Source organism: Phodopus roborovskii, unplaced genomic scaffold (genome assembly GCF_943737965.1).
Source record: "Phodopus roborovskii unplaced genomic scaffold, PHOROB, whole genome shotgun sequence".
Lineage (NCBI taxonomy): Eukaryota > Metazoa > Chordata > Mammalia > Rodentia > Cricetidae > Phodopus > Phodopus roborovskii.
The window spans coordinates 29,692,005-29,715,000 of record NW_026125052.1 but is presented as its reverse complement, the minus strand read 5'-3'; the positions used below and the strand labels follow the sequence as shown (position 1 = coordinate 29,715,000).

The window sequence follows — 22,996 nt, the reverse complement described above, 5'->3', positions numbered from 1 at the left end:
AGTGTGACCCTGACACCCACCCCCACCTGCCCCACCTGAGCCCTGGCCCTCACCCTTCTTCCATCCTGGCAGCCAGCACAGCTTTCACAATCTCAGATCAGGGCATGTTCTCTCAGTAAAAAATGACACTGAGTAATCTGGCCCGGCGCCAGGGGCCTCCTCTTGGAGAAAGCACTAACCACTAACCTGCTGATGAGGGGCAGCTCCCCAGGGCTGCAGCCAACCTCATTACGAGGGATCAGAGGCCTAGGAGAGCTGACCCATAAAAGAGCTGTCGAAAAACAATTAAAGTCTATGTCCAGAGGGCCAGCCGGGAAACTCGGGTTTGAAGCCACCAACTCTACTCACAGCCCCCCAGCCCCCCCAAGTGGCACCCATGCTGATGTCACCCTCCACTGCTGCCACATTTCTCCCTACTCCTTCCTTTCGGTCAGGACCTTCAATCAAAGCTGAGACATCACCCTCAGGGTCAGAGACACTGACGCTGGAAGTGACCTTGCAAAGCAGTGACATTCAGTCTTTGGCAGCCAGCTGAAACGGGATCCTGAGAAGCCAGATCACTCCTCCCCAAGGCCACTCTGACCAGGCAGCCTGAGTCTTGTTTACAGCTATGGCTGAGGTCCCCATGGTACCCCATCCCAGCAGGGGCCGAATAAGGCATTCAGCACACAGGGAAAGGCACCAGGGTACAGAAGGGGACTGTTCCTATTGACTTCTGCCAACACAACCAGAGGGAAATGGCTGTGGCCAGCGGGACCGCAGCGGAGCAGAGGGCAGACAGGAACATGATATTTTTCTAGGAGTCTCTACTCCCATCATTCCATACATGGATGCTGGGAGAGGACTGTTCTTAACATCTGACATGAAATCCAGAGCAGAGCCCTTAAAGGGCCAGCTCTGCCTATAGCCCACTGTGAACAAAGCATAGGTATCAAAGCTGAATAAAAGAACACCCATGGGTTCAAATCTCAGCTCCAACATGTATCAAATACTGAACAATCTTGGTAAATTGTTTGTCCTTTTCAGCTTCTGCTCCTTGTCCTTAGGACGGATGTGGCAATGCCTATTTCACAGCAGTGCCATGACAATTATGTAAAATAGAACATGTACTGGACCTGGTACAATACTTGGTACTCAAGAAATAGTAGCCATTACTCTCATTAACAACAAGAAATGACAATCAAGTCCACCCAGGTCAAGAATCCCAAGTCTGAGCCCTGGAACCCACATGGTGGAGGAAGAGAACCAATTTCTACAAGTTGTCCTCTGACCTCCAGGTCCAGGTGCACAGTGGCCATCTGTGAGCATGCCACGCATGCGCACAGGCGCAGTCACGCACACAGCACACACAGGCAAATGTAACAACAAGTAAATTTATTTATTAAGTTATATAACAAGAAAGAGTAAATACAATGAAGCGGAAGGAGAGGAAACAGAGGGTATAAAGACCGAAATTAAATGTCTCCTTGCAACAGACGAGATCATTACAGAAAACCACAATGGATCAAAATATGGACACAGGTACCCTGACACATCTACAACACAGCTCCTGCAGCTGGGGCTCAGGGTCACAGCCCAGCAGGGCGGGGGGAGACGAAGGGCTGAGGGAACAGAAAGTTAGCTGTGAGATTTCATCTCCCAGAGATGTCAGGGAAACTGCATCCATGAAGTCACACTAACATGGCTGCCTAAACAGGACCTGAGCAAAGATGCCAGCAATACTAGACATGTCAACATGGAAGGGGGAGTATCATGGGGCCCCAACCCTAAAATTATAGACAAGGAAGGATTGCTAGCGGCAGGAGAAATATCCCCCCAGGGAAGAACCCCCAAATTGGTTATCCAATACTAGTCAGCCCTAAAATTATATATGTACAAGTAACATCATATGGACTAAGCATGTTGTACTTAAATACTTAGAAATCTGTGTGTGTGTGTGTGTGCACGCATGTGTGTGTGTGTGTGTGTGTGTATGTATGTGCATGTGTGTGCGCATGCCTAGGCATAACAACAATTTAAAAAAATAGAGGCTTTGTCAGGTATGGTGGTGCACCTTTAATCCCAGCACTTGGGAGGCTGAGTCAGGTGGGTCTCTGTGAGTTTGAGGACAGGATGGTCCACATGGCAAGTTCTAGGCCAGCCTGAGCTACATAAAGGCCAGGCAGTGGTGGCACACGCCTTTAATCCCATCACTGGGGAGGCAGAGGCAGGCAGATCTCTGTGAGTTTCAGGCCAGCCTGGTCTACAGAGTGAGTTCCAGGACAGCCAGGGCTGTTACACAGAGAAGCCCTGACTTGAAGAAACAAAACAACAACAAGATGAAAGGGAAAAGAGGAAGGCATGAAGTGCAGGAGAGTTAGAAGAAAATTATAACACTCTTGGTTTGCCACAAGTAACTAAAACAATGGCTACAACAGCCATGGAAAGAGGATGGGTTTTTCCTGCTGCCAAACAAGGCCAAAAAAACCAAGTAAAGGTCCAAGGCTCTGGCTGAGGGTGCATTGGGGAGTTGTCCGTCCTTCTGACTTTTCTAATGTAATCTACATCAGCTAGGCTTGCACTATGGCCTTGCAAAGCACACCAAACAATATTTGATGGGTTTCATATTTAGTTAAGTATCTGTAACCAAAGGGGACTAATTAGCGTGTTAACACTACAATGAATGAAAGTTTTCAACAGCAAGCTATTGGGTTTCATCCTTTGCATTCTAGTCAATATTTTTATCAATGGCTCGAGTGAGGAAACAGATGGTATGGTAATCAAATTCTTAGATAGCACAACCCTGGGAAAAATATCAAAGACAGGATCCAAGGAGATCTCAACAGGTTGCAAGGACGAGCCAAATCCAATATGCTCAGTTTAACTGCAAACAATAGTATGTCCTCAGCTCAGGCTCAGGAAACTACCATAAGTGGCTTAGTCAAGCACAACTCCAGGATGTGAGCATGTGAGCCAGCATGTGAGCATAGCTACTCAAGGCTCATTAACATTCAGTCATGCTGACATGTCTTCTTCCCAGCAAGAAAGGTATCTGATCTCTGCCTAGACCAGAGTGTGCCTGGAATACTTTGTTCAGTTGCACAACACACATTCATTTATTTGCTTCTTATTTTTGTTTTTGAGACAGAGTACATAGCCCTGGCCATCCTGGAACTCACTGTAGACCAAACTGGCCTGAAAGTCACAGATATTTACCTACCTTTGCCTCCCCAGTGCTGGGTTTCAAGGCATGCAACATCATTCCTGGCTATGATGTGAACTCATGACTTATATATGGAGGTCAGAGGTCAGATTGCAGGGGTTGATTCTATCCCTCCATCACATGGGGCTGGACCCAGGCAGCTGGGTTTGACAGAAAAGCTCCTCTCAGCAGCCCCCACAATACAGAAAACAGAGGAGGAAACAGAGAAGCCAGGTATGACGGCTTACTCCTGCAATCCCAGCACTAAGGAGCCTTCGGCAGGAGTATCTCCAAGAGTGCAAAGACAATCTACTCTACACTGCAAGGCTCAGGCCAGCCTGGGCTGCAGAGTAATACCACAGAAACAAGGGAAAAACAGAAGGCGGAGACCACAGCAGGGACCAGAAGTGGGAACTGTCATGATGACATGAGCAGTGGGAAGAAAAGAAGGTGCGTGTCCTACAGCACAGACACAGCAGATAACAGAGCTAGGGAGAGGCACTACCCAAGGCAACAAGAGCCAGACTTGCTCGTGTGAAGCCCCCAAACAGGGACTTCCAGAGGAGGGAGACAAGTGTGGGGCCTCACGCCTGCAGCCTCAGCCTGGATTACATACACACACACACACACACACACACACACACACACACACACGCACATGCACGCACGCACGCACACACACATGCGCACACGCACACACGCGCGCACGCACGCACGCACGAGGACAAACAAAAAGCAGCATGAGAAATATTTGTCTATGCAATTAGAATTGCTTAACCTGACACAGTGGTGTGCACAGGCTTGCAAAGTTGAAACTATGCAGCCCAAGTCTGAAGCCAGCCTGGGCTACATAGTGAATTCCAGGCCAGCCTGATGTATGGAGGGCGAACAGAGGACTTGGGGAGGAAAAGTATACAGACATTAGAAGATGCCACCTGACATCGAGGATTGTCAGGCTACAGCACTCAAAGTAATGTGGCATTGGCTTGGTATTTGAGAGTCCAGAAATAGAGCCAGACCTTTTTGGAAAATTGATTTTTTAAGAAGATAAGTACAAAGAGAATTCAGGAGAGGAAGGACAGTCTTCACCAAAGGCAGTCAGGACAACTGAATATTCCAAGACAAAAAAAATAAAAAAAAGGATTGCCAAGCATCACACACAGGATCTCATGGCATGCAAAAGCCTTTGTGCAGCAGAGGCAACCGTTAACGGAGTGAAGAGAGCAGATGCAGAAGACTCTTCTCTAGCTGTACGGCTATCCGAAGATTAACATCTGGATTGTACAAAGAACCCGAAAAGTTAACCAACAGGAAGTCAAACAACCCAGTCAATAAAAGAGCTTTCAAAAAGGACAGCTGGTTCTCAAAAGATGAAATGCAGACAGCCAATCAGCACAGAAAACTGTCCAACCCCACCAGCTGTCGGGGAAATGCAAAACTATATTGAGACCTCATCTCACCTGAATCCTGAATCTCAGTGGCAGTTGTTAACAAGTGACAGCCCGGTGGTGGTGGCACACGCTTTTAATCCCAGCACTCAGCAGGCAGAGGCAGGCGGATCTCCGGTCTACAAAGTGAATTCCAGGACAGCCAGGGCTGTTATAGAAAGAAACCCTACTCAAAAAAACTAAACAAACAAAAAACAAGTAACACGTGCTGGCAAAGACATGGACAGAAAGACATCTACTATTGGTGGGAATGAACACTACTCCAGCCTCTATGGAAATTCAGTACGGAAGCCTGTCAAAAAATTCAAAATAATGTTGGGCATGATGGTGAATGCCTTTAATCCCAGCACTTGCAAGGCAGAGGCAGGAGGATCTCTAAGTTAGAGACCAGCCTCCGTCTACAAAGCAAGTTCCAAAACAGCCAGGGCTACAGAGGAAAATGCTGTCTGGAAAAACAAACAAATAAGCAAACAAAAATCTCAAACTAGATCTACCATGTGACCCAGCTACAGGGCTCCTGGGTCTCCAAGTCAACACCCACACACTTGCACATCCATGAGGGCCTCAGTACTGTTCACAGCAGCTGAGCCATGGAACCAGCCTCGGGGGCCAGCAGCAGAGCAAGCGAGAAGGGCAATGTGTCCCATGCACACATGAAGTTTCTATCAGCCATGAAGAACAGTTTTATCATTTGCAGGAAAATGGATATAACTGGACACTCTACTAAATGAATAAAGCCAGTCTTAAATATTGTTTGTATTTTTCTTCTCATTTTTAGCCCCTAAATGTTGTTCTTTTGCTTTTTTTTTTTTTTTTTTTTTTTTTTTTAAACAGGGTTTCCCTGTGTTTCCCTGACTGTCCTAGAACTCTAGACTGGGCTATCCTTGAACTCACTGAGATCTGCCTGCCTCTCCCTCCCAAGTGCTGGGATTAAAGGCATGTGCCACCACCTTCCGGCCCCTGGCTCTTAAATTTCACATCTCTCTCTCTCTCTCTCTCTCTCTCTCTCACACACACACACACACACACACACACACACACACACACACACACGACAAAAAAAGCAAAAGTATCTAGGAGAATAACAGAAACAAATGGGAGAGGGAGAAGCGAGAGGGGAGGGATGGGGGATGGGGAGGGATGGGGAGGAATGGGGGAGGGAGGGGAGGGTGGGGGAGGGGTGGGGAAGGGTGTGCTCCAGTTATAATAAACACTGATGTGTGTGTGTCCTCAGGTCACACAGGGTTAGGGACAATGAATACATGCAAAGAAAATTTTAGTAAGAAGAAAGACAAACTTTAAAACAATATGCTAAGTGGCATGAGCTGTCACAAAAGGACAAACACCGTGGGTCTCTCTTATATGAGGTGTCTAAAATGTCCTAAAACCACACAGAGACAGAGAGTGTAATGGAAGTTGCCAGGGAATGAGACATTTCTAGAGCTAGGTGGTGGTGATGGTTACACAATAATACGAATGTATTCAATACTACATGCAATATATATTTTACCACCATAACAAACAAACAAAAAACAAAACTCCCCAGCAAACATCTGGATTTGCCTAATATTCCAAGCAGGGTTCTGTTTGGAATCTGCTGCCAGCTCAGGGCAGGTTTATGCTCTGGGAGCTCACCTCTGTCCTTCTCCAATAACATCTTTCCTATATTTCCTGGTAGGTTTTTTTGTTTGTTTGTTTACCTCCCTGCCAAGGAAGGCTGCTATCAAAATTGTCTTCAAGTGGAACCTAAAATTATAAAAACTGAGATCACACAATTAAACTAAAACTCAGAGCAATCCTGAGATTTGCCAAGTTTAGGGAATCAAGGTTGGGTTAAAACCCGAAACGCTGCCCTGTGACCAGCAATGTTTACTATGGTCTCAGCAGCCACAGGCAAAGCTGATTATTATACACGGAAGAAAAACATTCCGGTTCCGGCAGTGGCCTAATGTTCCCAAGCCTGTTTGGAAACTAAGAGTTTAAAACAGTTTTAGAGAGACCTGTCTTTTCAGCCATGGAAGACACTATGGTGAAAACTTTACAGATACAACAGCAACAAGACAAAAAACACCGACACACGTTTACCAGAGGGTGCCAAGGGGACTGGGAGCCTTATCACTTGAAAATCAGGAATGGCCTTTGAGGCACAGTGGGTCTTTCCGGCTCACAGGTGACAGCCCAGGTTGAGTCAAATAATACCTTGGATCTGGGCAGTATTCATTGGACAGCTCCTCCCTCTCTGTATAGAAATTGAGTCTGGAGTCCAATTTAGGGGAAAGGAGCAGGGAGGAACCAGATCCTGTGACCTTTATTTCTCATTTGTTCTAGTGGAGGTAGGCCTTCCAGAAAGTTGAATCTCTTCCCTTTAAGCTGGCACTCTGTAGCCACTTAAAATAGAAACGTCAAGTGTGTTCTGTTTTCTTTCCATCTCACTGCCCAGTCGGCCTTCTGTGGTCTAGTCATCTGTGAGCTCTGGTGGTGAGCGGAGGTGGACATTCCAGGCCAGTTAACTCTCCAACTAGCTGGGGGCTGGTTTTATCACAGGGATGGTCAGTGCAGTAATTCCCAGAATCTAGGTTCCCCCACTTGTAATTCTGCCAAGAGGGAACCTAACGGAAGTTAGAGCTAAGGAAGCAGGTGGCATTACAGTGGGTTCTATCGGAACCGCCACATCCTGCTGATTGGGAGAGTGACTGTCAAACTTTTTTATTCCATCGGTCACCCTTATTTGACTTTCTTGGATACTGAATCTCACACCTCTGCGTTTGACTTTAGGGTCTCACAGTAGAGGAAAAAGAAGGCTTAACAGGTTGCTTTACAGAATTGCAAATGCCGCGGTGCGATGGTTGCTCCTAAAGAGTCTTTACCTGACCCTAAAAGGGGGGACGCACAGCACACCCCAACTGCAACATCGCAGCCTTGCCAAATGAACCACAAGTCCCTCACAATTCCTCGGGTCGGGTGGGCAGGCGGGCGCACTAGACCCTGTCAGCTCCCGGCCCCGGAGAGCCCAGCACGCGCAGCGGGTGACAACCGTCATTATTTGGGCTGGGACACCGAGAGGCCTACAAATAAACACTCGTGGCATCAGGATTGGCAGCTCTCTGGCCCGCGGCCCGGCCACGATGAACCTGGGCCAAGGACTCTTTGTTGGGCACAACCTTTATTTCTGAGGAGGGACCGCAGGCAAGGGGCAAACCAGGACAGAGAGGGGAAACCAAACCCAAACAAAAAGCCCTGGAGGACGGGAGGGAAGGAGCCGGCAGGGGTCGGAGGCTGGCGCCGGTCCCCCACTCCCCCGACGGATGTCCCCTCTGAAGCCACTTGCTGGGTGCACACCCCAGACACTCCTCGCCCTGGGTGAGGACTCGGGGGACGCCGAAGGCCGGGCCCCACGCCCCATGCTCCCCACTTCGGGCCGCGGGCCTTTTCGTACTTACCGGGGGCCCCGGACCGGTCTTCCTCGCCCGCGTCCGCTCCCCTCCCTGCCCCCTCCTCACTTCGCGTCCCCGCCTCCAGGGGCCGCAGCCATGTCCGCTAAGGGCATCTCGGAGGCGACTAGCCTCCTTCCCGCGACACCAGAGCTGCGGGCCAACCTGCTAAAGAGCCGCATGCTGATTGGTTGGAAGTAGAGATGGCGGCAGTCTCTGATGTTTTTATTGGCTGCTTCCTGTGCTAAGCTGTAGCTGCAATCGCCCCTCCGGAGCCTGGCGGAATTATGTGATAACCTGCTCCGAAGTGATACCGGGAGCCTGGGTCCTACCTTGGGCACGGTGCTCCCGCCTTTTCAGCTGGCTAGAAGCCATCACGCAATTGCCTCCCCATTAGTTTTCCCACTAAACTGTTCTAAAGCCGTGAGCAGGCGATACGTTCTGCCCTTTATTTTTATTTTTTGAAAATCCCCTTGCAAGATCGCCTTATCGCTTTTCTTGAATTCTCCCTGATTTTTTTTTTTTTTTTTAAATCCCTCCGGACTAATATTGCATCCAAGCCAAAGCTGAAGAATCTAAAGCAATACTGTTATTTCACCCTCAGTTAGTTTGAAATCTAAAGGGAAAAACAAGTTTAAAAAAAAAATTCTAGATAATTAGAGAAATCGCCTGGGAATCCCGTCTTGGGAAAACAAAATAAGCCTGTGTCAGTATTTACTTCCAGTTTCCCAGAGATCTAAGTCTGGAAGAGTTGCTTTAAAAAAAAAAAAAATCTGTTTATGAAATCAGAGGGGTCATAGCTGGGCCTGGGAAGAAAGAGTCCCTTCTTTATATTAATGAATTTAATCATGTAATTAAAATTCTTCTCAGCTAGATAAGAAGCCATTTCTTACTGACTTAACTATTTAAATTCGTTCAGCTGTTACCTAAAACACCTATAGAATGATATCACTTTCCCGCACACAAATATCTGCAGTTTATTACAGTTCATTACAGATTACATGAAGAAGTCTAAATCTCCACTTAATCATGGATGTTCATAACATGATGGAGGCATGTATACATTTTTGGGCCTCACTGTCACGTGAACTCACTACAGTCTCAGACATGCTGGAGAACTTCTCTCTGAGCTTTTAAGTTTCCTGCTAAGAACAGCCAATATGCAAATGCTTGCCTGTCTGAAAGTCTCTCTCTACCATTTTTTCCCCAAGCACCATCCTTGTTTGTTAAACAGAACTCCTTATTGATTAGGTATTAGTTCTTTCCACTTCATTCCACAAAACATCCTGCCTTTCTCAGTTAGGGCTATGATTGCTGTGCTATGATTGCTGTCATAAAGCACCTAACCACAGAAACTTGAGGAGGAAAGGTTTAGCTTACACTTCCAAGTCACAGTTCATCGTCAAAGGAAGTCAGGGCAGGGACCTGGAGGCAGCAGCTGATGCAGAAGCCACAGAGGAATGATGCTTAAGGCTTGTTCCCTATGGCTTTTTCAGCCTGCTTTTTCTTTCTTCCTCCCCCCCCCCCCGTTTGTTTGTTTTTTTTTAAAACATTTATTTATTTTATGAGCATTGGCATTTTGTCCACGTGTATGTCTGTGTGAGGATACCAGATACTCTGGAACTGGCATTACAGCTGTGAACTGTCATGTGTGTGCTGGGAATTGAACCCAGGTCCTCTGGAAGAGCAGCCAGTGCTCTTTCCAGCCCCCTTTTTCGTTTGTTTTTAAATGGGGTTTCTCTGTATATCTTTGGATGTCCTGGAACTAGCTCTGGAAACCAGGCTGGCCTTGAACTCAGAGATCTTTATGCCTCTGTCTTGGGAGTTCTGGGATTAAAGGCATATTACAACCACCAACGCTCAGCCTGCTTTCTTATAGAACCCAGGACTGTCAGCCAGGGGATGGCAGCACCCACATCAAAAATTCCAACAGAATTCCCCCCTCTGGAAACAGCTCCCCAACACCCACATCCTAGCTGCTAGCGCCTGGGAGGAGGGAACGGAGCCATCCATACTCATGCATTATTAATATTATTTTCTGCCAAAGATATAACCCACGTGGTAATCGAGGTGATACAGTTATCCACAGGTAATTGGGACAAAACAGAGGGACGAAGTCTACCAGATCCCAAAGGGTGTGCAAGGAGCCCGTTAGGAAGCAGTTCAGGCATGGGAACAGCGGCACCCAAGCCCTCACAATGGGAGTCACATTTGAGGTTGGGAAGGGAGGGACTGAGAACACAGAGGTGGTTGCTTCTTGTAAGAATGTTGAGGGGAAAAAAGAAGACATGAAAAATCCCCCTTGGAAAGCCTTGGGCCTCTCCTCGGGGTTACCTTAGGGAGACTGGAGATGCTGCAGAATGACGAAGGACTGTGCAGCTAGCTACTTGAAATGACTAGATTAAAAGGACCTGGCCGAAAGGCCCTCAGAGCTCTGGACAAGCTAAGCTCTCCAGTGTCATTGGCATGATTGGGTTTGAGCCATTTACCCTCTTAGCAGGGTCTTATGGGTGGCCCTTTAAACTGGGGCGACCGGTTCAAGTGCACTGAAATAATGTTCAGAAAGTCTAAATGGTGCCCAGAGGCATGAGTGATCGGGAGGGGCTAAGATAGGGTGTGGTGGCCACACCCTTAATCTCAGCCCATGGAAGGCAGAAGCAGGTCGATCCCTGTAATTTTGAAGCCGGCCTGGTCTACAGAGTGAGTTCTAGGACAACCAGGACTACATAGAGACCAAAACAAAATAAAACGAAAAACCTGAACAATAACAACAACATACCCAAACACACACACATACACACACACACACACCCCAATGTGAAGTAGGGCACTTTATTGGCTAGTTTTATGTCAACTTGACACAAGCTAGAGACATCAGAGAGAAAGGTGACTCAATTGAGAAAATGCCTCCATAAGATCAGGCTACAGGCAAGCCTGTAGGGCATTTTCTGAGTTAGCCATTGATTACCTGTGGATGCCTGAACTGCTTCCTAACGGGCTCCTTGCACACCCTTTGGGATCTGGTAGACTTTGTCCCTCTGTTTTGTCCCAATTACCTGTGGATAACTGTATCACCTCGATTACCACGTGGGTTATATCTTTGGCAGAAAATAATATTAATAATGCATGAGTATGGATGGCTCCGTTCCCTCCTCCCAGGCGCTAGCAGCTAGGATGTGGGTGTTGGGGAGCTGTTTCCAGAGGGGGGAATTCTGTTGGAATTTTTGATGTGGTGATGGTGATTTTTGTTTTGTTGTTTTTGGGGTTTTTTTTGTTTGTTTGTTTGTGTTGTTATTGTTGTTGTTTTTTAAAGACAGGTCCTCGCTGTGTAGCTTTGTCCAGCCTGGAACTCACTCTGTATACCAGGCTGGCCTCAAATTCCCAGAGTTCCGCTTGCCTCTGTCTGCCTCCTGAGTTCTAGGATTAAAGGCATGTACCACTACCTTACCTGTGATGATGATTTTTTTTTTAACTTTTTATTATTGGGGGCACATGTGGGCACCATGCTATGTGTTTAAAAGTAAAAAGACAAGGGTCGGTTCTCTCCTCCCAGGGTGGAACTGGGAACTGAACTCAGGTCATCAGGGTTCCATTGTTTGTTTTTGAGCCAAGGTATAACCTGTATACCTGGATGTCCTGAAATTTGCTGTGTAGACCAGGCTAGCTTTGAATTTACGGAGATCCACTTGCCTCTGCCTCCTGGGTGCTGGGGTTATTAGCAAGCACCACCACACCCTGCACATTACTGGGTTTTGGGGGTTCGCACTGTAGCGCACACTGGCCTGACATGAAGTGAACTCCTCCTGCTGCCATTCCTGAGTGCTGGGACAAGTACAGCCATGCAAGAGGAAGACACATTTAAAAGGGACAGGGCTGTGGGTGTGGCTAAGTGGGTGCTTGCCCAGCATAAATGAAGCCTGGATTTTGTCCCAAGCAATGTGCTGCTGTACCCTTGCGATACTAGCACTTGGGAGGTAGAGGCAGGAGGAGCAGAAGTTAAAGACCTTCCTTCAGCAACACCGTCAGTGCAGGGCCAGCTGGCCTACCTGAGACCCTATTGCACACAAAGAAATGGGGTGGGGGTGGGAGGGGCTAGAGTGGTCTGAAGTAGGGCAGAGTTGGGGGAAGTTTGGAGGGAGGGAAAGAGGCTTTAGGGCAGAGTGAAAAGCATTCTGGGTGCTTCGGTAAATGAAGTTCCTCTCAGATGCTACTCTGCCACAGTTAAACAATTTCAGAACCAAAGAGGTTGAGCAGGAGAGATGGGTCAGCGGTCAAGAGCACTTGCTGCTCTCACAGAGGACTCAGGATGGGGTCCCAACATCCACATGGCAGCTCACTCATTTATGTACTTTTCCTTTAGATGGTTTTCTTAAGAAACCACCATGGCGTTTGAAGTTACTTTGCAATTATTCTTGGATGCCAGTTCAGTTCCCTCTGCAGATGGTTGGAGACTGACAGTGCCCAGTCATCCCCACTGTACCGTCTTTTCTTTCCTCATGTCCACCTACTCTTTCTCCCTAAACATATGAGCGTTCATAGGGTTCCTCTCTCCTGAAAACAAAAGCGGGTGCAAGTATGTAAAGCAAAAACAAGGGAAAAAGTACGGGAGGGAGAAGAGGAAGATGCCTTCAACCTCAGGTGGCATGCCTCTGTCAGAGCAGCCCACAGAGCACCTGACACCTTCAGCTTACTTTGCTAAACAGACAGCTACCACTTTCTCCATGGTGCCGCCCGGCACTCAGAGGAAAATAAGCATCTCAAGACCCCAAAACACAAGGCTCCAGTGTTGTTAAATCAGTGGCATAACCCTTTTGAGGCTCACCAACAAGGGTTGGGAGTGGTTGGGCGTATAGCTCAGTGGTAGAGCACTTGCCTCTGGATGCATGAGCTCCTGGGTTCAACCCCCAGGAGCTCAAGCCACCCAAAACATATACAAGGTGCTGGATAAATGAATCAGAGGTTAAGGCCGATCACTGCTCTTTGGAGAACCAGAGTTTGGTTCCCAGCAGGTGACCCACGACCACCTATAACTTAGTTCCAGGGGATCCAGTGCCCCCTTCTGGCGTGTGTGAGCAGGTGCATGCATACACACACACACACACACACACACACACACACACACACACACACACTAATAATAATACATCATTTAAGTCTGCCCAAAGCTGATCAATAAGGGCTGAGGGATGGCTGAGGAGCTGAGCACTTTGTTAGCATACCCCAGGCCCTGGGTTCCATCCCTGGCACTGGAAAACACTAACCAGTGACCCGATGCTTTGCTGACCCACCCGCCAACCTGCCAGTCAGTACACATTTAGTGTCCCTGGAAAGTGCCAGCAGGGGGCTAGACATTGGGAGTACCGTAGTAAACAAAAGGAAGAGCTACTCTGATTTCTGCTCATGGATATTCTGGTGGAGGAGGCAACCCCTTAAACAAATGGTTCTGTCACAGCAAGTGTGCAGAGTGCTGGAAAGAAGCCCTGACAACCTTGTGGCTTTGCTTGGGTGGCTGTGGATTCTGGGAAGCAGTGACATTTACAATGACTCCGAGCTACCTAGGGAAAGGGCAGGAAGAAGGCCGTCCCACAGAGGGCACAGCATCAGTGACGGCCACATGAAGGAAGTAAGGGTGTGAGGAGCTGAAGGAGATCTCCACCTGGCCCAAACACTCAAGGGAAGTGTCTGGAAGCTGGAGAAGACTGGAGGTAGCCACATTAGCCTTTTTGTCCCATGTCAAAGATTTGGAACTCCATTTGCAGAGTTGGTGGTGGGAAGATCGGAAGCATGCTACGACTAGCATTTATAAAAATACTCACGCTGAGTGCTGAGTAAAAGACTGAATTGCAGAGAAGCAAGAACAGCGTTGGGAAACTGGAATGGAGGCAGGGTACTGAGCAGTAGGGTAACCCATCTGGCTCTATGCTAAGGGGGTTGCAGCCTGGGTGCTAAGATATAAATGCATCCAGGAGCTACTGAGCGAAACCTAATGGCTGATTTGAAGTAAGTCTTAGAAAAATGGTGGAATGGCTCTCTTAAACTCTGGGTTTCACCTCAAATGTAATGACAGAAGCTATTTGTGTCTGGAGAAGGCTAACCAAGTGGGAGTACTAATTACGCTGGTGACATTGATATATTCCTATAGTTTCAGCAGTTTGGGGGGCTAAGGTATTTTAATCAATCGAGCCCTGGAGTTTGAAGCCAATTGGGCAACATAGTGAGTTCTCCCATCTCAAACAACACAAAGGACAGGGCTGAGGTGGTGGCAAGTGCCTTTAATCCCAACACCAGGAGGACAGAAGCAGGTGGATCTGTCAGAGGCAGCCCTGATCAACACAGCGAGTTCCGGGCCAGCCTGGGCTATGTAGAGAGACCCTGTGTCCAGACAGACAGACCGTTAGTCTGCAGAGATGGCTCAGCAGCGTTAAATGTGAGCCACATCACCCTGTTGACCCAGGTCCAGTTCCCAGAGCCCCAGGCAAAAAGCTGGATGCTGTGGTGCAGGCTGTGAGCCTAGCAGGGAGATAGGAGGTGAAGACAGAATTACCCAGAGGCTCATGAACCAGCCAGCCTGGGATACACAGCTCAACAGAAAGAGAGACATCCAGTGTCAACAAGGTGGAGACGGAACTGACTCCCCTGACCTCCATATTTGTGCCATGGAACCTGTGTACCTGTATTCATGTGAAGAAAGGAAGAAAGGGCTGCGGAGGGGAGGAGAGGGGGAGGGAGGGGAGGGGAGGGAGGAGTAAACTATATAAGTCAGGTGTGGGACACACAACATGTGATCCATACACTTGGAAGGCTGTGGCAAGAGGATTTTGAGTTTGAGGGCAGCTTGGGCTACATAGTGCGACCATGTCTCAAAAAAAAAAAAAAAAAAAGCAAAAAATGGATAACAGGGCATCAGCTAGAGAGTGTTCTTGTCTCTAGGACTTTGCCCAGATGGAGTCCCATGAGTCAGAAGCCATGAATGATTCAGGCCTGATTCAAGATCTTAGCAAGGAGAGACACGCTGAACCACCTGCAAGCTGAAACACGCCCCCTTCTCCCGCCCACTGGAGCATCCTTCATCATTGCGCCATCATCTTTCCCGCCTAGTCATTTGCTTACAGGTGACAGGAGGAAATGGGATGGTTAGTTCCTTTGTGCTGACAGCTGGAGGAATGGCTCAGCAGGTACGAGGTAGGGCTGCTCTCTCCAGAGGACCTGTGTGTGGCTCCTAGCACCCATGTGGTGTGGAGCCACTTATAACTCCAGCACCCTCCTCTGGCCATCAAGGGCACCTTACGCGGCACTCACACACAGACGCAATGATAAATAAAAATCTTTGTATAGGTCTTTGTACCGAAAAGCTTTTAACTCAGCTGAATGAGTCACCACAGCGTCCCTGGCCAGAAACAGGCACTGTGAGTTGCTGATCCCCTGCCTATTGGCACAGCCAGTTTCAGACCCTTTCAGGCTCTTTGAAAGGATCAAAATGAGCAGACAGTTGAGACAAGAAAGCAAATGTAAGGAGTTGTTTTGGAGGACAGAAAGATTTTATTTTCCCAATTTAAAAAAAAAAAAAAAAATGGAACTGTAAAGAACACAGAGTCCGTGTCCCGTGTCTTCAGTCAGGTGAAATAATAAAATTGAGTAACACCGAGGCTGTGATGAACCTGGCACGTTTACGTGTGACTTACTGATTGCAGTGTGCAGTGTGACGGTATCTTTGCTGGGCAATCTGACAGCAGATAATAAAACACAAAATCATCAACACTTTGTCATTTCTCATGGTAATACAACCCAAGGAAAGGATTCCAAAGCTCTGTGTGCGAACACACACACACACACACACACCCACACAGGGAGTACTGAACACAGCAGTGATAAGTAGATAAAAATCACTCCCAATGGGCTCGTTAGATGGCTCAGGGAGTTAAAATACTTGACAGCAAGCCTGTTGACCTGAGTTCGATTCCCTGGACCCACATTGTAGGAGAGGGTCAACATCCACATGTTGTCTTCTGACATCCACATGTGCATTTTAACATATGAAAAGTGTGATCAAATACACATAATAAGTGTAAAAAAAATAAGGACTGGAGAGACAGCTCAGCAGTTAAGAGCACTGACTGCTCTCCCAGAGGACCTGGGTTCAATTCCCAGCACCCACCTGCCGGCTTCCATTTGTAACTCCAGATCTAGGGAATCTGGCACCCCCACACAGACATACAAGCAGATAAAAACACCAATGCACATAAAATAAAAATAAATTTAAAAATAATTAATGCCCCTCAGGAACTGGTGAGATGACTTAACATTTAAGAGCATTTGTTGCAGCGGGCAGTGGTGGCACATGCCTTGAATCCTAGCACTTGGGAGGCAGAGGCAGGTGGGTCTCTGTGAATTCGAGCTAGCCTGGTCTATAGAGCAAGTGCCAGGAGAGGTTCTAAAGCTACACAGAGAAACCCTGTCTTGAGAAAAAAAAAAAAAAAAAAAAAAAAAGCGTTTGTTGCTCTTGCAGGGGACCCAGTTTGGCTTCCCAGCACCTATATGGTGGTTCACAATCACCTATAACTCCTGTTCCAAAAAAATCCAGTGTCCTCTTCTGACCTCCAGGGACACCAGGCATGCATGTGATACAGATACATGCATGCCAAGAAAACACTCATCTAGATAAAATAAATAAATCTAAAAACGAGTAACTACACCTAAAGGTTTTAATTGGAAGAGAAAGAGGAGGCAGAGAGCAAGGTGGGCAGCTAAGCAATGTGGGAGGGATTGGAGTCTCAAACACGGCAGCGGCTTCAGAGCAAAATACTCCGACACGGCATTTAAAGATGCTTGTGTTTTGTTTTGGGGTTTTGTTTGTTTGTTTTGGTTTCTGTTTTGTTTTGGGGTTTTTTTGTTTGTCTTGGTTTTTCAAGACATGGTTTCTCCATGTAGCCCTGGCTATCCTGGAACTCCTCCTTTAGACGAGGCTGGCCTGAGACTGAGAGATCTGCCTGTTTCTGCCTTCCTAGTGCTGGAATTATACATGTGGGCCACCACCCCTACCCACACCTGGCTGCTGCTCTGTTTGTGCTGTGTAAGTCCTTGCATTTCTCCTGCCCTTCTGTAGAGGTGGCTTATACCAAACTTCATTTTTCTGGGCTACCAACCAGTTCCCAAATCATGACACGGAGACTTAGTTTTGGATGCTAGGCCTAGCTTAGGCTCATTTCTGGCTAGCTTTTAACTTAGCCTGTTTCTCTTCGCCTACCTTTTGTCTTGGGGCTAATTAACTTTCTTTCTTCTGTATATTTTGCTTTCACTGATTCTTTATGGCTGGCTGGCTGGAGGCTGCCTGGCTTCTGGAGCCATATATCTCCCTCATTCTCTTCTCTCTCCTGCCTAGATTTCTCCTCCTATTTACTCTCTCTCCCTGCCAGTCCTGCTTATCCTTTCTCTGCCCAGCTATTGGCCACCTAGCTCTTTAGTAGACCAATCAGGTGCCTTAAGCAGGCGAGGTGAAACAAATTCAGTACATCTTTCAATAATTAAACACACATCCTTACATTGTTAAATAAATGCAGCATAAACAAAAGCAACCCACCTCTACTCAGTTAAAGTAATATTCTGAAGCATAGCCAAATGTAACACATCTTTACAGAGTTAAAATAATATTCTACAACGGTAGCCACTTAGGCAGGCCCTTCTGTGAGCAGCTGGTTCATTGGAAAGATACAGGGGTGTGTTCCATATCTGCATCGATACAGTTGGATCAGTAACTGCACCTGTGGGGTTGTGGGAGGTTCTGTAAAGCAGCCAGTTTATCTGGAAACCAGCAACCGCCATAAGAACTTAGGACCACCCCCCCCCCCAAGTCTTTAGAAAGAAAAAAAAAAATCCCAGGGATTCCACTGTGCTATCAGAACTATTTCTGCATAGTTGCCACCAAGAACAGGCCCTCTAAATCTGAGTTGCTCTAACCTAGCAGGTATGTTAATTAGTAGAGGTAGCCAGCTTCCTCCCGGTCCAGTGGAACACTGACTCATCTATAAAGGGAGCCATACTAGTCAAAACAGGATGGAAGACATCAAAGGACAGGGAAATATCCTGCATGGAGTGCTCTCTGTCAGTGACTTATCTGGACTGTGCAGGGTGACAGCTGTAGTTCCTGCAACCCAAACCATTATTTTGGAAGGGAGGCAGATGGCAAGACAGGGTCTCATGAGAGGAAGGAACTTCCACTGAGAAAGTGTGTCCGTATCGCTGGACTATGGGCAAGCCTGTAGGACATTTTCTTAATTAGTGATCGATGTGGGAGGGCCCAGCCCATGGTGGGCTGGTGGTCCTTGGTTCTATAAGAAAGCAGGCTGAGCAAGTCACAGGGAGCAAGCCGGTAAGCAGCTCCCTGCACGGCCTCTGCATCAGCTCCAGGTTCCTACACTGAGTTCCTGCCTTGGCTCCCCTCAGTGATGGACAGTGATATGGATGCATAAGCAGAATAACCGTTTTGGCCACGGTGTTTCATCCCAGCAATAGGAACCCCAGCTAAGACGGCCTGTTCCTCTCCCTCTAAAAGACTTCCTCAGTTGGGCACACTGACATAGATAGACCTGTAACCCCGTCACTTGGGAAGCCAAGGCAGGAGTATCACCATGAATTCAAGGCCAGCCTGGGCAATACAGGAAGTATAAGCCAAGCAGGGCTACAGAATGAGTCTGCTTTAGTTTTTTTTTTTTGGGGGGGGGGAGAGGGTAGTTTTTCTACACGGGGTTTCTCTGTCTAGAACTGAAGTGCTTAGAAATAAACTTGGGCCCTTTGCAAGGGCAATACGCTGTCCTAACCACTGAGCCATCTCTCCAGTCCCAGAATCTTTGTTTACGTGTGTGTGTGTGTGTGTGTGTGTGTGTGTGTGTGTGCGCGCGCGCGCGCGCGCGCAGTAGTGTCTGTGCCTGTAAGTAGAAGGCAGAGAATCTTCCATGTCCCCTTTGTCCTCAAGCACTGGCCATGTTTGGTTTCCCTCACTGGCTGGGTCCTCACCAATAGGCTACACTGGCTCCCCGGAGAGCCCAGGGAACCCGGCGGCCTCTGCTCTGTTCCCTTACCACTGCCAGGGTCATAAACACACTTCTCCATACCTACCTTTTAAAAAACAGAAACACGACTTCTGGGGTTGAGCTCAGGTCTCTGTTGCTCGCACAGTAAGTGCTTTACCAACTGAAGTGTCACCTTCACCAGCCCGTCCTGTGGCTGTCTCCAAGGTGGAAGAGCATTTGGGGCCTCCTCTATAATCCACTAAACCTACTCTCGTTCTCTTGTTTACTTTGGAGACAGGGTCTCACCCTATAGCCTAGGCTCGCCTAGAACTCACTTTTTAGCCCAGACACTTTTTAGCTTCAAACTCCTAGCAATCCTCCTGCCTCAGCTTTTCAAGTGCTAGGATCACAGGTGTGAGGCACATCTTGCTTCTAGTTCCTTGGTCTTAAGGTGATGAGCGCCGTATATCCACGAGTCTCGTATTCCCTCCAAAAACTCAGGTTTGTTTTACTTTGTGCAGCTGGTCATCTGACTCCGTGTGCCTGTCTCCACCAAGCAGCCCAAACTTACGCGTGCCATGCAGTTCCCTAGAACAGCTCCCTCCAGGCCTCCACTGCAAACACCCAGCCAGCCCTGAAGCTGAAACACAACAACTTGGGTTCCTTCCCTTCAGTCGTTAAAAAAAAAAAAAAAAAGATAAAAAACACAAGACAAAAGTCCAGGTGGAGTGGTGTGTTCATAATCCCTGCATCGAGGAGGTAAAGACAGCCGGGTCCCTGGGACTCTTGGCCAACCAGTCAGGCTAGCCTGCTAGGTTTGAGTTCCAGGGTGTTGAGAAACCTTGTCTTTAAAAAAAAAAAAAAAAGGCACCAGAGGAACAAATGGTACCTGAGGCTGTCTTCTGGCCTCTGCATGCATGCTTGCACCCACACAAGCCGTGGCCCACACCTATAATCCCAGCATTCCTAGGAGGAACAAGAAGATGAAGAAACTCAAGGTCAGCCTCGGCTATCTAGGGAGTTTGAGACCAGCCTGAGCTGCCTGAGACCCTATCTCAAAACAAAAGTTGAAAATTAAAAAAAAAAAAAAAAAAAAAAAAGCTTTTCCTGAAACTTAAAAAAAAAAAAAAAATCAAAGTTTTATTTGTGTATATATATGTGCCCCATGTATGCAGTAACCTGAAACGGTCAGAAGGGGGCATCAGACCCTTGGCACTCACCCAGGGTGGTGCTGGGAATCGAACCTGCGTTTTATATAAAAAGCAATGAGTACTGTTAGCCACCGAGCCATCTCTCCGGCTCCTGTCTGAAAGCTTGCTGAAGCCGGAAAAGCCAGGTACCCTGAAAATCAGATGCAGATAGTTGACGGGACTCCCCTGTCCCTTCTGCTGCCCCTCTACAGAGCTGCCTGGCCTAAGGACAGAGCTACTAGCTCCCTTGAGAGCATCATGTAAGTAGGAACAAGGCAGGGGGCTTTGAGGGGTTGTAGGATCTCTCCTAGGATCTCTCATGCTACTGGGTGCAGAACAATCCCTACAGAGAGCAGCAGAGGACCCTCAGGGAGTCAGGCATCCTGGAGGATGCTCTCACACACAGTCCCCAGGCCCTGCTGTTTCCACACTCCTGCCGCCCCCCCCCCACGGGTCCCTCCTCGCGTTCCCACCCACCAGCTTGTTTTCTTTTTTGCTAACATATCCACACTGCCCTGCTTCAGGAACTTCACGGTTGTTCCTACCATCCTTGCTACCTTCCCCAGGAGTTCTCCACACTCAGAATGTCCCGTTCTGAGATGTCTCCCCTGACCTCTGACCTAACATACCCCCCCACCCCACCCCATCCCACCCCAGTCTCCCTAAGGCTAACCTTTTCTTCCTCAGAACACCCATCTGCACTTGACCTGTGTTTTTGTGTGTCCGTGGGATGCCAGCCTCCCTCCACAGGGATCCAAGCTTCGTATGAGCAGGAACACAGGCATGTTAGTGGTTGCCGTTCTGCAGGCGTGCAGGGCGGTGCTGGCACAGTCACATAACTTTAGCAAATGCATCAGCGAAGGCTTCCCAGGCGATGTGCAAATGAAGCTGAAGCGCACATGGTGACTAACTCCTGCAATGCAAACACTTGGGAGACTAAGGTAGGAGATTGCTGCAAGTTCAAGGGCAGCCCAGGTCACATGGTGAGTGTCAGACCAGTGTGGGTTACAGAGCAAGAGCCTGCCTCAAAAATAAACAATAAACACCACCAGCTAACAACCAAGTGTTCAAACAAATGGTACACGTTCTACATCCTGTCCATATAAAGGCACCGATATCCTGTGTACCTGCGATCAGCATTCTTCCACAGCCAGATCAACATTAATCTCCGCATATAGCCTTTGTCTCTCTGTGCCCAGCTTCTTTCGGTTAGCATACTGACCTCCACCTCGATTTTGCAGCAAGCGACAGGACTTCATTCTTCCTTGTGGTTAAATGATAACCCACTCGTGTAGATATATTTTCTTTATGTGCCAGTGGACATGCGGTTGATTCCATGTGTTGACCCTGCAGAGTTAACCCTTGTTCTGAGTTTTACCATGTGCTTACGTGTGTTCCAAATCCCTACATAATAACTGTCATCTTTATTTCGGAGATGAGAAGTTTCAGTAGCACATCAATTGTCCCCTGTGACAGGATTCACTGCAGGCAGTGTGATGTCAGAGGCCACGGCCATTCATGTGTACCGTGTGCTTGTGCATGTGTGTACACCTTTATTAAAGCCAGGCAGTGATGACACACACCTTTAGTTCCAGCACTCTGGAGGCAGAGGCAGGCAGATATCTGTGAATTCAAGGCCAGTCTGGTCTATATAGGGAGGTCCAGGACAGCCAGGCCTGTTATACAGAGAAACCCTGTCTCAAAAAACCAAAGCAAACAAAAACAAATCCCAAAACCAAAATCCTTTATGGAGATGTTATCCGAATGCCATAAAATTCACCTAGTTAGAATAAAGCATGGGTACATGCCTGTAATCCCAGCACTGGGGAGAAAGAGACTCGAAGATTTTTAAGTTCTAGTCTAATCTGGGCTACATAGAAAAATGCTGTCAAGACAAACTAGAGTGGGTTGGGAGACAGCTCGGCTACTACAGCTGACAACCTGAGTTCAACCCCCGAGACCCATGTGGTAAAAGGAAAGGACCAATTCCAAAGCGTTGTCCTCTGACCTCCACATACATGTTCTCATAGCATGTGCCCTCTCCCCTGGAGAAATAAGTACAATTTAAAAAGTGGTCATTTTTCAAAATGCAGCCAGTTGTATAACTTACATTTTTTAAACCAGAACATTCATTTTCCGACTGAGTTGAAGTCACCAGGATGAACTGGGTCCTGCAACAGCGGCCCGCTTGAGTTTAGGAGTTCCACCTCAGAATTCATGTCTAAATCAGCAAGAGACAGGTTTTAGGTGCCTCATTGGCCAGCCTCTGTGGAGTGTCAAGTCGCGCTATCCTCTGAAGGCAGCTGCAATGCACATGCGTCTGACACTATCTGCTGTCACCTTGCTTCTGAGTCGGGACCAAAGAACCTTTCTTATTATTTACTTATTAAGTGTTTAAATTCTGAGGTGGGGCCTCCTGTACTCCAGGTTAACCCCAAACTGCTGGGATTAGAGCTATATACCAGGATACCTGACTTGCAGCTTTTGCATAGTGTACAGAAGGTCTTAAATTTGATTCCCAGTAAAGAGGAGGAGAGGGAGGAGGGGGATGGGGAGGAGGAAACGGCAACCCACTTAAAGTATATCATTCAATAGATTTCAGTATATTCAAGGTGTAACCCTCTATACAACCAAGTACAGGTCTTTTTTTTTTTTTTTAACCCCCAAAGAGCAACTGTATATCCTTTAACTTTTATTTCCCACCCCACCCCTTTCCCCAGCTCTAGGCAAGTTCTTATCT

General features: G+C 47.7%; 1 protein-coding gene across 4 annotated transcripts in view; it reads right to left on the bottom strand.

Annotated features, from left to right (window-relative positions):
* Window positions 1–8,153, bottom strand: part of Tmem94 (transmembrane protein 94) — a 29,810-nt gene extending 21,657 nt beyond the window's left edge. For 2 of the 4 annotated variants that reach the window (XM_051180529.1, XM_051180556.1), the window contains exon 1: window positions 8,070–8,152. The gene's annotated coding sequence lies outside the window, so the exon portion shown is untranslated. Of the gene's footprint in view, window positions 1–6,714; window positions 6,740–8,069 lie in introns of those variants that run through there. The other 2 variants (XM_051180547.1, XM_051180538.1) reach the window with 2 other exon arrangements.
* Between the last annotated feature and the right edge of the window lie 14,843 nt (window positions 8,154–22,996).